The following is a 14,341-nucleotide window of genomic DNA, read 5'->3' on the forward strand; positions in this document are numbered from 1 at the left end:
AAAACCTTAGCTTCTTTGGGTGTGTTCTACATACATGTCTTGGGATGCCTTTGGGACTTGCATTGGTTCATGGACAGAATTACAGTATTCCCTCCTCCAGCTCTCAACATCTCCCACTCCCAGAGACCTTTTCTTGGTTTAGTTCGACTCTTTGGATCGAAAGGGACTAGATTATTCAAGCCCTTGAGGAAAAGAAAGAAAGAAAGAATCATTTTTCTGAAGTGGAAAAATAGGGAGTTATAATTTTAAAAATGAAGTAGTGGCTCCTCCTGGACAAATCCTCCCACTGATTGTGAATACAGCCTCTGGACGGTATGTGAAAAAACATGTGGACACGTAGAGCAAACAAAAACAAGTAGGAAATGGACTTGAAGCAGTTTCTTCAACAACAACAACAACAACAACAACAACAACGAAAAGGAATGGCGCTTGGGTGAGTTTCTCATCTTGCTGGTGTTTTGCTTCAGGCAGGCTTCTCCTGGCTTGTTTGCAGTCTTTACTGGCTTGAGGAATCAGATCAAATTCAGAAATACCACAGCAGCTGTAGAGTGATGGGAGTCCGGCAGGAGGAAGAGAGAGGAAATCCTGCAAAAGAAAGAACCATAATGGTGGAATACCAGATTCTGTGTAGAAACGGTGCCAAATATGTGGCTGACCCCTACACTGGAAACATTTCAGATGTCTGTCAACAAGAAAATAGATAAACTGCTGTGTACATACAACCCAGCACTGCTGAGCAATAGAGAGGAACAGAGTCTCGATACCGGCAGCAACTTGGGAGTAATTCCTGAAACAGAATGCTGAGTGAATATAGCCTTATATAAAACTAGGGCATAATGATGATACCATTTCTATCATGTCCTAAAAACAGGCAAATTTACCTATTGTGGGTTAGAGTGGGGCAGGCAAAATTAATGTTTAAAAAAAAAAAGTAGTTGGCAGGGCTAAGAAAAATGGATGCATGGGTGTTGGAGAAAAGGGTTTAAGCAGGAATGGGCATATGAGAACTTTCTAGGGTGATAGTAATACCCTGTGTCCTGTTAGGGATTTGGGTTACTCGAGTATATCTTTGAATGGTAAACCTAATATCTATCCATTGTATATTACATAAATTTTTTCTTTGAAACAAACACTGTATTAGTACTTTACTGTAAATAGTTAACAGAGAAGCTGAAGTTTATATGGGGAAAGTATACGGATCTGCAACTTACTTTGAAATGCTTCAGTAGTTAGATCAATTGAGAGACTGGTAAGACAAATAGAAATCTTAATTCTAAATCCTAGTGGTGGCCGTGTGAATACTTTTGTACAGTTTTTTAAGTGTTTTCTGCATGTATAAAATTTTTCACAATAAAATGTTATAAAATAATAGTAGGTAGTATTTTTCTTAATCAGTTTCCTATTTGTTAATAGGTTGTTAGTAATCTAATGAAAATTGATATTTTTTTATTTGAAAATACTTAAAATTAAGTTTATGGCTGTCATTTTTGTGCCTGTACATTGAGCTTTGAACTTTTTTAGGATACAGAAAGATACAGAAATGAAAATGAACAATAAAGGTGAGAAGACAAAACATACCCACACAAATAATTTGATTCCTTCAAAGTGACATAGCAAAGGCTCATTAAGATCATTTATAATACATAAATTCTGAGGGGATGGATACATAATTAGAGTATGCTTGGTGTCAAGTATGATTAATGGGAGATGGAATCCCTTGGGTTGCTTATTTTGAACAAGTTTTTGAAAATAGTATTAGAGACAAGTATTAGAATCTCTTTCCATTTTTTAAATTGACCAGTTGTCATTTATGAATTTTGGCTTAGGATGCATTTTTTTCTAAGTATGTTGTATTCATTTTTCAAAAGAAGACTGCTGCATAATTTTTATGCTAGAATTGTTAGCCAGGTTAAATTAGAATTTGGGTTTTTGAAATTATTTTTATTAACATAATGTATTATTTAGAATTTGTTTTTAAAAACCAGTATTTTAGGAATGTGGTTAACATTAACGTAGTATGTTAATGAGTTGTTGGATTAAAAGGCAAATGATCATTGTTCCAGAATTTTGTGGTTCTTTTATAACACTTGGAAAGACAGGTGTAGTGCCATTAAAATATAATACCCAATATTAAGTGTAACATTTATAAAATACTAATTCATTTCTTATCCTATTTACCCTTAGGAAATCTATTCTGATAGGCTAGAGTTTTAAAATGTCTACATCAGAATAAATTTTAAATAGGTGAGGATGAGAGAAAAGTAAAACAATATTAATAATTACAAATTAGTAATTACAAATTGTAATAATGAGATGTGAGATTTTTAGCCATTCATTTGATCAACTCATTTTCTTTCTTATTGGTAGTTTTTTTCTTCCCCAGTCCTGAAACAAGAATTTCCAACAAAACTAAGCAGTTATTAAATATATTTTAGAAAATAAAAAGTTATATGAAATTGCATAATGTTATAAGGGCTTCATGTTTTCTTAGTAACCAAAATAGTCTGAGTTGGACTTATTTTTAGCCTTTTGTTTCTTTTCCTCTCCAATTGTATTGCAGTAATAAAAAGAATTACCATTTCTAGATATTATAACTTTTTCAAAGCATTCGTGCTGCTATGTTGTGCCCAGCTTTAGCCATTTATAGTGTTCCAAGAATTCTATATTATTGATAACTAAATGAGGTATTCTGGTCTTTGAGCAAATTATACCATGTGATGCCTTACATAAGTGGTGGAAAGAATTACAAATGTGTTGATGTTCTATAAATAGAAATTTAGTTAGGAACAATCTAGTGGGCTTCATGTGATGTACCAACTAGTTATTTAAATTTCAAATTCTCCTTTAGCTGCTGCTGATCTTGGTGCCAACCCTTCCTGGAGGAGAAATTTACCCAAGTTAGTAGTTCGATCCTAAATTTTTGCAGGAGCTGGTTTTTACATCTGTATAATACTGGCTAAAAACAATATGGCTTACAGTATTTTATCATTTGTAGTATTTTTGTTAGTAAATAAGTCTCTCTGAAAAAAGTCATGGGGGTGGTAAGGTAGATGGAAAAAATTTTTGAAAACAGCTCATGCTTAAAATAGAACCCTGAATATGCTTTGCATATACATCCTGATTTCTGTTGTTTGCCATTAAGTGTAAGGTTATTTTAATCAACTCATTAGGATTATAAATCAAAATACCTAAATTAAAATGGAAAATAAATTCATTTTAAATGAAAAGTTTGTTTCACAGATTTTTCTATTATCTCAAAGATACATAGATATTACAACCATTTTAAGACTAACCAAGAACAAATTTCATTGCCATCAAGACTGCTTTATTTTTGCCTTTGTTTCTACCAACCAGAGACAATTTTATTAGTGATTCTGAATAACTTACTAGGCAATATATTGCCAAGGTGAAATGCTCAAATGAATAATTAATAGAATTGCCTGTATGCCAAGTTATTTTATAATCACTTTAGGTAGTTTTCATAAAACAGGCTTTAAAAAACAAATTTTAAGTTTTTTTTTCACTGAATGTTTCATTGTATCTTTATTTATAGCCTTTAAAAGATACAGATTACATTCTTAAAAAGAATAGGTTTGTGACAGACCTTAGTTGTGGAGATAGGTTTATCGATTCTTAGATCTTTGGAGTTTTAAGTCTGCCAGGTAAGAACCATAGCATTCTTGTAAGCAATAAATAAACTAATGGTAGAATGTCAGCTGATGTATGAACTTAAAAACGTAGTATTCAGTTTATTAGACCCTGAAGTATTTACTCAGACCAGGCAATTAATGTTATTTAGGTAATTGCCGTTAGACAACCACCAATTTTTTGAGACACCAGAGCCTTTCTATTATTTACTAGTAGAAGCTTGATTTCTTTCAGTGTAGAGAACTTAACACTTTTTAAATGTTCCTAAGTGTCATTGGGAAAAGAATTACCAGTTAGCTCTGTCAGAAGGAGAAGCCACGTTCTATTTTTAGAAATTATTATGCATAGGGAATATATGCTCATTAACAAAGAAGGCTATCACAAGCATAATTATTTTATTGCATATTAAAATTAAATAATTGTTTAATTTACCCTAATCATTTTTTCTTGTCATTTTATTTTTTGTTCAGTTAGTTAATTGGGGACGCTTGTGAGGCACTTTATCACTTAACATAATTGTTAGCCAAAAGGTGTTTCTGCACTGTTTCCTAGGTTTACTTGGGCTATCTGGCAGACCAAAGGTGAATAGGGTTTTTCAGGTCATAATTTGGTCACTCATTACTAATCTTATTTAGATGATAATGCTGCTAAGGCTGGTATATTGTAAAAACCTTTCTAGCAGTTAAAAATTATAAAGTAATTGCTGTTTGAAGTTCAAAATTTTATGAACATTGTTTTCATCTCTGTTCCCACCCACTGTTGACAATGTTAACAGTTAAACTTCACTGTTAACAAAAGTCCTACATTTTATTGCTGCTTCTTGAATTTGTCCATAGACTCCCTCAGTGTTAAAGGGAGAGGGAGAGGAGCCCTCTCAGATCTCTAATTCAGCATCCTCATTTTACAGATGAGGAACTGAGGCCTTGGGCTAAAACAGAGGTCCCCTCGCTCAGTCCAGGACTCTTTCTATTACGTCATGCTGCCTGATGTTTGTTTATGGGACTCAGCAACATCACATACAGGGTGAGCTTTTTTTTTTTTTTTTTTTTTTTTGAAATGAACACACAAAGTAATTTGCTTCTCATCAGCTGCTGTTCATCATTCCTGTCTAACTCATTCTTTCCTTTTTTACCCACATCTGTCTTAATCCATAATATGGCCTAGTTACTTGTGACTTCATTTTGGTGCTACTTGTTCTTGGCATTCAGCCATTATTTTTAAGAGTCAGACTCTTAGTAAGGTTTTTTATCAGTAACCATTGAAGCTTTACCAGGCACTATAGCAAGAGTAGTTTAAAGTTTATGACTGGATGATTTTTATAGAGTTTGTAAGTTTAGATATAAAAATGAATTACAGGTGTGTGCAAAAGTGTGGATATGATATATAAGAGCAGATGTGATACTAGATACGAGAGCAGTATTTTTGTGAAATAATAAAATGCCTGGAAATACTAGCCAGTGGTGTGACATAACCTGTGAACTCACGGATTTAAATAAGTGTATTTGCGTTTTAGATTTTTAATAATTTTTTGTATTGATGTTCAGATTCTCCCATTTTTGGCTAGGGAGTGCCTGTTCACGTTGGTTCTTGTGTCCTTCAGACAAGACTCTACTAATTTTAGGTAGCTTTTTTGTTTTCTGGTGTAAGATGGTACATGGTTTAAGATACAACATGGTTTTCAGGGGTAACTCAAGGACTTCAAGTTCTCATAGTATATGATTTACAGGTTTCTATAGGACCAAAGTGTTGTTTCCCCTCTCCTTTCCATTTTATTTTGAATTTTGATGAACACTGCCCATCATTAATTTTGCTTTTGTATAAGAAGGAAAAAACAATCTTTCAGTCATTTTTTTTTATCTGTTGTCTTATGTCACTGAAATAACCATTATGTCAGTATTTACAATTCTAAGGTAAACTAAAACACTAATGCTCAACTATGAATGCTGGATAAATTTGTTGGATTGGATAGGATACCACCATGACAGTCACCTCACACGGGTACTTTGTATTACTTACATATTATATATTGTAAAATTTTTGGAGTTCTTTGATTATTTATCAGCCGTTTTAAAGGGTCCCCACCCATCAGATAACTAATTGGGTTTCAGGTGAACTAAATCAGAGGTCCAGAAATGTCATGTGGATCTTTTTTTTAAAATCAGTGCATGAGTATATATGAATTGTGCGTGGATTGTATTTCTCATGCTGGAATGGGAGTACTGTGTTTTATGACATGAAATTAAAAAAAAAAATACATTTGAATAGCTACCGTGTGTTGGGTGCTGGATATAAAGTGTAGACTGTTTTTTAAAATATTTATAATTTGTGGTGGAAAAACAAGTATGCATAATAAAAGGTGATACAATGACATCATTAGCACTTAAATTATAATTGATCTTCCTTACATTCCTACCTACCTGTGAGGTGTGTAGTATGTTAATTTTATTCCTATTTTACAGAATAAGAAACTGGGGCTCTGGAACTTGATTTGTTGTCCAAATGTCTAAAGCAGTAGCCTTTGAAAGACGCCATCAACATTCTAATTTCTAGTCTGATAGTCTTTTGCTACTGCCCAGTTTTCAGAAAAGTAAAACAAAACAGCCAACTGTGATGTTGGTATTTGAATAGGCTTCATAAGGAGATGACATTTGAAGAATAGAATTTCAGCACCTACAGTTGGAACGAAGAGCTAAAGAAAAGCAGGGGTTTTAGAATGCTACACATGAATATATATGAGGAGCATATATTCAAGAGATGCTGTACGGCTAGATGCTCTGAGATCACATAGGGGTAACTTAAGTGCCTGGCCATTCTTTTTGGAGTGCAGTGTAGAAGTTATTAAGTAGCAGTAAATAAACATGATATAATCAGTCAGTTATGGTTTATGCCTTGGTGTCAGAAGATAATAGGAAGAGACGTAGAAGACTCTGAGGCTAATGTAGTAATACAGGTGGCAGGTACTGTAGAAAGAAAGGCCTGGCTGAAAGTGGTGCTTTACAGTAATAGGTGATAGACTCTATAAAGTTCCAGGTAAAAACCGAGGTTAAGAAGTTTATATCCAACAGGATACTAAAGTTTCAAGTGTTGTGAGTGGTAGAATCAGTGGTAATTATGGGGAAGAGGAGAAACAAATTTGGGATATAGGATATAAGTTGCCTCAGATAATACTGAATTATGAGATTCCCAAAAGGCATATAAATAGATGTGTGCATCGGTCAGCTGGAACTGAATTCCTTGAGTGGGAAAGATCAGGATATGTGGAGTGGCACATAACAGGAGAGGTATTTTCTGATTCTTTAGAGTGTTTGAAACCCTTAGTTGGGACAGTAGACAGAAGATCGGAAGGCTAAAAATGCTGTACATGTGTTAGGGCAGGAAGAAAAATGGGTTCAAGAGAGGAAAGAGGGCAGAGTCAGGAAGCCAACTGTTGAAAGTTCAAAGACAGTTGTGATTTTCTTCAAGTGGCCAGAAGTGGAGATTAAGGAGTATGAAAACCCAGCCGATTTGACGGTGATTAATAATAAAGTGTTTTAAATTTAAAAAGTCAAAAGTAGAACTTTAACAATAACAAAAATAATTTTCAAAAATATTTTTTCCTTGATACATTATATTTAAATGTGTAAATGTGGTTATTTACATTTTATACATAAAAGGAGACTCTTTCCCTTTGTCTCCCAATAGGGGGACACTGAACTAAATCAGAGGTCCATAATATTCATGTACTACACAATCAGTGTAGTACATGAATATTATGATTGTGTAGTACATGAATATTATGAATATACTATAGTCTTATTTTGGTACTCCTCTTTTAATGAACATTTATTTTATTTCTTTGTTTCCCCTTTTTTTCCACTAAAAAAACAACGTTTCTAAAACAAGTGTCCTTAGGAACTTACATTTTATTTCTCTAGGTTGTAGGGTATGTATATTTGTTGGCTGACCATTTTAACAACAAAATAACAAATTCTTATGATTTAGTCTAATATTTTCACTTGTAACAGAGGTTGACAGATTGTTTTCCAAAGAGCTTTTTCACATCTTCACTTGAAATATAGGGAAAGAGCCTTCCCCACATTTCTGTCTGAAATAGGCATTCTAGATCTTTTAAATATTTACCAATTTTAGTGAGTGTAATCTTACTCATTGTCACTTTGATATGTATTTCATTGATAAACGATAAATCTTTATGTATTCAGATATAGCTGTCTTTTCTTGCATAGTTTTTGAGTTTCTAGTCTTCGTTAAAAAGGATTTTTTCTGTTCTCTATATTGGACAGGTAGCCTCAATGTTTTGTTAAGGCGTATATGTGAAGTATGTGTGTGTTAGGTACATGGACACACACATTTATTTAAAATATCCAAATATTAAATGTATCTGGAATTTATTTTTGTCTGTTGTAAAACATGTGTGCCCACTTTTCAGATGGATAGTCACATGTTGCCGTACAAGTACAATACCAATCCATTCTTTTCCTTTGCTCAGTCTTTGTGTCTTTCAGTAGAATGCTATGTTTAGTCATATAAATTTGGTAAATAATGGGTTTTTTGCTCTTTTAAATGGAATATTATTTCTTTATCTATTTAAAGGTGCTTATTATTGGAGCAGAGAAAAAGCTATTGTTTCTGTTAGCCTCTGCATTAAATTCCCTAAAGAAAGGCTAGTAATTTTTGCTAATGATATGGTAGTATATCGTAGGAGACCCAACAAATTCTGTGGTACAATTTTTTTCTCGTTTGTATCTTTTTTTTTTTTTTTTACTTCTTTAGAAAGTCAGCACAGAAAAATAGAATAAATAAAGATTTTGAGGTAAACAAAAAAGTACTATTAGCTTTTATCAAAGAAGTGAAGTCACCTGTGATTGAGAGGCTTTTGTTGAGATGGGTTCTTTGAGGGAAGTTAAAATTTTTTTTAAGTCCATGATGGAAAATTTGACAAGGAATTAAAGGCATAATAAAATGATTACCAAATGACTCAAAAGGAGGGCAAAATGATGTTAGATACCATTATAATTTGGGATTTACATAAGTGAAAGGGCTTGAGTGGGAATGGAAAGGCTATTTGAAGTGAGTGTCAGGATCTCAGCATTTGTTGTTCATATGTCAAATCAGTAGATTTGCATCAAAGTGGAGGGAAAATAGATATGGTCCAGGAAATATGATGACGGATTGAAGGATACTGAGAAGTATCCTCAGTAATTTGAGATGACCACGAATACCTGTTGCGTTAGAAAAACTGAGTAGATGAAAGATTGAAGGAGCTTACAGTAAAAGAGAGGGGTCTGTGTGTGTTACAGTTACAGGATTCAAAGATAGCGAAGCTTTTGAATTTTGTGACATGATACACAGGTCATGGTTCGCGTGACCTGAGAAACTTGTCAAAATATGTAGGCCTGGGCTGTACCTCTGACTTTCTGAAACTTAAGACTTTTCAGGGTTGTCATGAACTTTATGACATTACTTTGAAAAGGCTGCCACGGGTGAATTTGATATGCCATACTAAGCAAGGACCGCTGGTGGGCTAGAAATGAGTGTGGTGGGCCTTTTTCTTTTTTCATATTCAGAGTTTGGCCAAAAAGAAATGGAGATACAAGCTATTAAAATTGCACAGGTAATGGAGATCAAATTGGGAATGGATGAGAAGGAACGTTGAATGTCATTGAAGATTGTCTTTCTTGTCTTTTAAAACACTATTGACTAAGTAGAAAGAGCGAGCTTTATTTACTGTTTGCAGCAAATAATAATTGAGTGTCTTTTGTGAATCAGGCTGTATTCCAGGCACAAGTATAGTAAGTAGTGAATAATAAGAATCAAGTATTTGTTGTCATGTACCTTGCATTTTTTTAATGAGCATAAGTTGTCATTCATAGAGTACTTGTTGAGTCATCAGTGTTTGAAAAAATCTCGCCTATGCCGCACATTTTATGATCCAGTCTAATTTTTTCTTTAGAGTAGTGATCTATATCAGCAAAAAACTTAATTTTGAAATGAATGCTTTCCCTGTTGCTGTTAGCTCTGACCACTTCCCTCTTGTTGTTTAGGTATTGACCTCAGTTTCTTTTACCACTAATAATACAAGCAGGGACAAGAAAAAGGTGAACCCATTTCTACCACGTAATGGAAAAAAGGAACATTCTTTTAGTTTCTAGCAGTCTTGAGTTTCAACACAGTATGCTTTTTAAATACAGAACCAGATGAAAGGGAAATAATTTTCATACTCATGCTTGCTGGCCATGAATAGACTAAATTTTTTTTTTTTTTTAAGATAATCCAGTGACATGTGATAAAATAACCAGACACAGACTAGATGGGTGGAGGTCTTCGTTTCATCTTCTCCCTCTTCCTCTCCTAATCCAAATCTCTATAGAAGTTTTAGAAATGATAGCAGATGTTTTGTATTCATCTCTGTTTTGCAAAGGCACTATTTTAGTGGGTTCAGTTTTCCATAATGTTCATACAATGCTATAGCAATCACTTTCAGTCTTTTTAAATCAGTTTTTTTTTTTTCTCTTTCAAAGAAAGTGATTATATACATGTAATGCTGTGAGATTTTTCATCAATCTGGGCAACCTGTAACAGGAAGGGAAAAATTCTCTTGTTCCATTCAGCTCTAAAGTCTGTGATTCTTTATAGGTTATTATCAGTTAGCAGTTAACTTTATATCAGCAGACCCCCCCCCCCCAAATACTACTTTCCTCCTGATTTGTGTTATACTTATTATAATTTATATTTTGAGCTTTTAGGTAAGTGGAGCACCTATAAAATGCCAAGACACCTTGTAGTAGAGTGAAAATAGGTGTGACTTGTGGGAACAGTTTTAGTCTTAAAAATGTATATAACTCACGTCAAATGCTTTTTTCTTTTTTTTTTTAATTGTATAGTTGGCACACACGTTATATTAGTTTCAGTTGTACAACTTAGTGATTCAGATACTTATTTCTAATATGTATTCATTTTCACTATAGCATTTTATATATAACATAATTCTAATTCTAACATTCTAATATTATATATTAATATAAAATTAATACTAGATAATATTCTAATATTCTGTAATTCTAATTATAACATTAGGTATTTTAATTGAGGTCAGTTTTTTTTGAGATCAGTGGCCCAAGCAGAACCTCATGTATTTTTGAAAGAATATCTCTTTTTCCTTTCATTTGTTTTAGAGAACTGTGCAAGAAAATTGTGTGAGGAAAAAAAAAAGGGTTAGTTACATAATTAATTGATAAAATAACAAAGGTTAAATATCTGATTACCATGTGATAATCAAGGGGTTTCACTCTTCTAATCGGAAAACTTTACTACTTACTTCTTAATATTTTTGGAGTAAATCAGATTCTGAAGTTGCTGTCTACAGGTGTAGATAGTTTCCTCTTTTGTCTCTAAATGCATTCCTTCTCTAAGAAACAGTGAGGTTGAGAGCAGAGAAGAAAAACACCCATTGCTCGGCCTTAGAATTTTGTTTCTTTAAAACTACTTATTTGAGCACCTTGGATACATTTGTGTTATGTTGAAGGAAGAAGGCTGTTTTTTAAGATTTTCTTTATTTATTTGACAGACAGAGATCACAAGTAGGCAGAGAGGCAGGCAGAGAGAGAGGAGGAAGTGGGCTCCCTGCTGAGCAGAGAGCCCGATGCAGGGCTTGTTCCCAGGACCCTGGGATCATGACCTGAGCCAAAGGCAGAGGCTTTAACCCACTGAGCCACCCAGGCGCCCCAGGAAGAAGGCTATTTAAGACCTGTACACTAAATTGATCTGATGAAAACCGTTGATATGTCTAGATGAACTTAGAGAGCATCAGCTCTGGAGCTACTTTCCAGAACAGAGTCAAGCCCAGGATATTATATTCAAATGAAGATCTTAATCTTTAAACAAAGTAAGGATTAGAAGACTACTAGGATACATGCTGAGTAGGAAATAACAGTCATTATATTGTCTCTGTACTCACTGCCCTCATTGTTAGTTTCCCCACCCTTCCCATTAATATGGAGAAAAGGTTAGGCTTTATGTATTACAGTGGTCCACAAAAGATAAAAGCCTTATGAGAAATTGAAAGAGGTAAAGAGAATTAAATTTTTTTCTTTTGTCTCCCAGTTGACCTTTTCAGATGGTTAGTTTTGTCAGAATTCAAGTAAGGTCTACGTACTGCTTTTGGTTTGCTAAATTTAAGCCCCTTCCATTTATTGGTATGAGAAAGCGATTCATTTGTTGAATTTCCTATATTCTGAATTTGGCTCTGCATCCTTATTCACTGTTGTCCTGTTTGTCTGTAAAGTGATAGTTGACCTGATTAAATTCACTTGGAGTTCTTTGATCATGACCATTTGCATGACACCGCAGGAGGCGTAGAGCATCTGGTTGTGTCACTTTGAGTGATGATGATACTGATTAGTTGATTCAGTTGTTGTTAGCCTAATCCACCCTTTACACATTTGCGCACCAGATTTTTCCCCAATGGGCTTAGCATCATTAATAAATTGTTGCTTAGATTCATTATTTTCTTAGGGATAGAAATGATTATTTTCTAATTATATATTTACTTTATTATTATTATTTTCTTGCATTGACTGGCTGGAATTCTGTAAAGGACTCTTCCTGATCAAGTATTGTAATATTCTGAAATAGGACTTGCACAAGAAAGGCAGAGTATGTGCCTAAATGTTTTAGTTACCAATTTTCAGAATACTGAATTGGTGGTACTCTAGTAACCTCTCAAGGTGACCAGTGATGTGGATTTTATTTTTATTTTTTATAATCTGTTTTTGAGATGGTTTAATTTACTTTATTTCTGTCTCCTTTTGACCTGACAGGAGTGGTCTTTGGTAGTCTTCTTGCTTTCTTGAATGACAAGATGTTCTAAGTTTCCTGCTTTAGCCCTGCAATTGGTCATTCCTGTAGGGAATTCTGACTTCTTTTAGTGGACAGTGTTTATTTAAAGACTGTAATCCAAGTATAGAATGCTTTTTACTACGAGGATGCTATTAACTCCTTGTAGGTTGTTTTAGGCCTAGGAAATGTGTATTTTTAGTAAGAGAAAGACAAATCACGAGTTCCTAGTTATATTTTAATTCATACATATGATTATAGGTTTCAAAACTTGATTATATTGTGTGAATTTTACTGAAAATATATGTGTTGGGTGCCTGGGTGGCTCAGTTGTTAATCATCTGTCTGCCTTTGGCTTAGGTCATGATCCCAGGGTTCTGGGATCAAGCCCCATATGGGGCTCCCTGCTCAGCAGGAGTCTACTTCTCCCTCTCCAGTTCCCCCTGTTTGTGTTCCCTCTCTTGCTCGCTCTCTATCATAAAATAAAATCTTTTTAAAAAATGAATATTTATCAGTGTATTATAAATATTAATTTTAGTTTTTTCGTATTCAGTTCCATCATATACAAGTTTCATAATAAAAGTGAAATGATCATAATGTATTTGCCATCAAGACAGACTGTTCTCTAGGACAGTGTGACACATTCAGCTTCTCACTACCTTCCTAGTGTATTGCTCTACGACCTCCAGACATTGCTAGCTTCTATAGCACTGCATCATGGAAAGAAGACAAAACAATTTTTACTGCTTCTCTATTTGTGTATATTTTTCCTTTCTGAAAATGTTGGTTTCAAGATTACTGAAAGCAGTTTAAAGTTTCTTTGCAATTCTTATTTGTCCGTAGGGATTACATGCAGTCAGAATATTGCTTTAAAGTATATTAGTTTTCTTTATGACTACAAATAACTTTGCTAGTTTTAAAAAGTATTTATTTTCTGTGTATCTTAAATGTAGATAATATTGGTTGACTGTGTCTTTGTTCTGTGTCTTCTCACTTGATCCAGGCTCTTAGAGCAGGTCCAATATATAGGACATCCTCATTCTTGTGGCAGGAGAAGAGAGTAAGAGCACCAGCAGATACTTGTAATACCTTTAAAATTGTGAGTGGATGTGGTATGTATCACATCTGCTGGATTTCCATTGGCCAAAGCATGTCACACTGGGAATGAGTAACTCACTTGTAGGAAAAGAGAAGAGTGATTTGAATTCTGGACAGTAATATGTTTGCCCACATAATGTCACTTAAATTGATCCCTGCATGTTGATGCCTTCATAGTCACCATAATTACTATTGTTTTGAATTCTGTTTTAAAGGATTTATCTATCTTACGGGCATGCTGAGGAGATAACTGAAGAGCAGGGAGAAAAGGCTTTTGTTAACCTTTATCTGTACCTGTCATCTAACCTTTATCTATACCTGTCATCTACACTTTTGAAGTACAGATGGTGGCATCTGTATTTACTAATCCTGGGCTTTATCAGCTTATTTGTTATGGATTGAATTGTATCATCCACAATTCATAAACTGAAGTCCAAACTCCCAATGAATATAAGCCTCAGAAGATAAGCCTACTTGGAAATAGGGTCTTTACAGAGAGATAAGTTCTCTGTAAAGTTAAAGTGCGGTCTCTTTAAGTTAAATGAGGTCATTAGGTAGGATCCAATCCAGTATAGCCAGTGTCCTTATAAAAATGAAATTTGTTTATAGACACAGGGGGAAAGAATGTGAAGAGTCCTAGGGAGACTTGGTGAGGTGGCTAGAGTAAGGCATCCATAAGGCAGGGAAGGTAGGAGGAAGGCCTGGAACAGACCCTTCCTTAGCACCTTCGGGAGCATTGCCCTGCCAACACCTTGATTTTTCA

General features: G+C 34.2%; 1 protein-coding gene across 9 annotated transcripts in view; it reads left to right on the forward strand.

Moving 5' to 3' along the window:
* TBL1XR1 (TBL1X receptor 1) overlaps positions 1 to 14,341 on the forward strand; it is a 172,654-nt gene that overhangs the window by 96,494 nt on the left and 61,819 nt on the right. For 2 of the 9 annotated variants that reach the window (XM_046002238.1, XM_046002239.1), the window contains exon 3: positions 4,556 to 4,671. The exons of the other annotated variants lie outside the window; for them this stretch is intronic. The gene's annotated coding sequence lies outside the window, so the exon portion shown is untranslated. The remainder of the gene's footprint in view (positions 1 to 4,555; positions 4,672 to 14,341) is intronic. 9 annotated transcript variants of the gene reach the window in all.

This window comes from Meles meles, chromosome 4, assembly GCF_922984935.1.
Source record: "Meles meles chromosome 4, mMelMel3.1 paternal haplotype, whole genome shotgun sequence".
Classification (NCBI taxonomy): Eukaryota; Metazoa; Chordata; class Mammalia; order Carnivora; family Mustelidae; genus Meles; species Meles meles.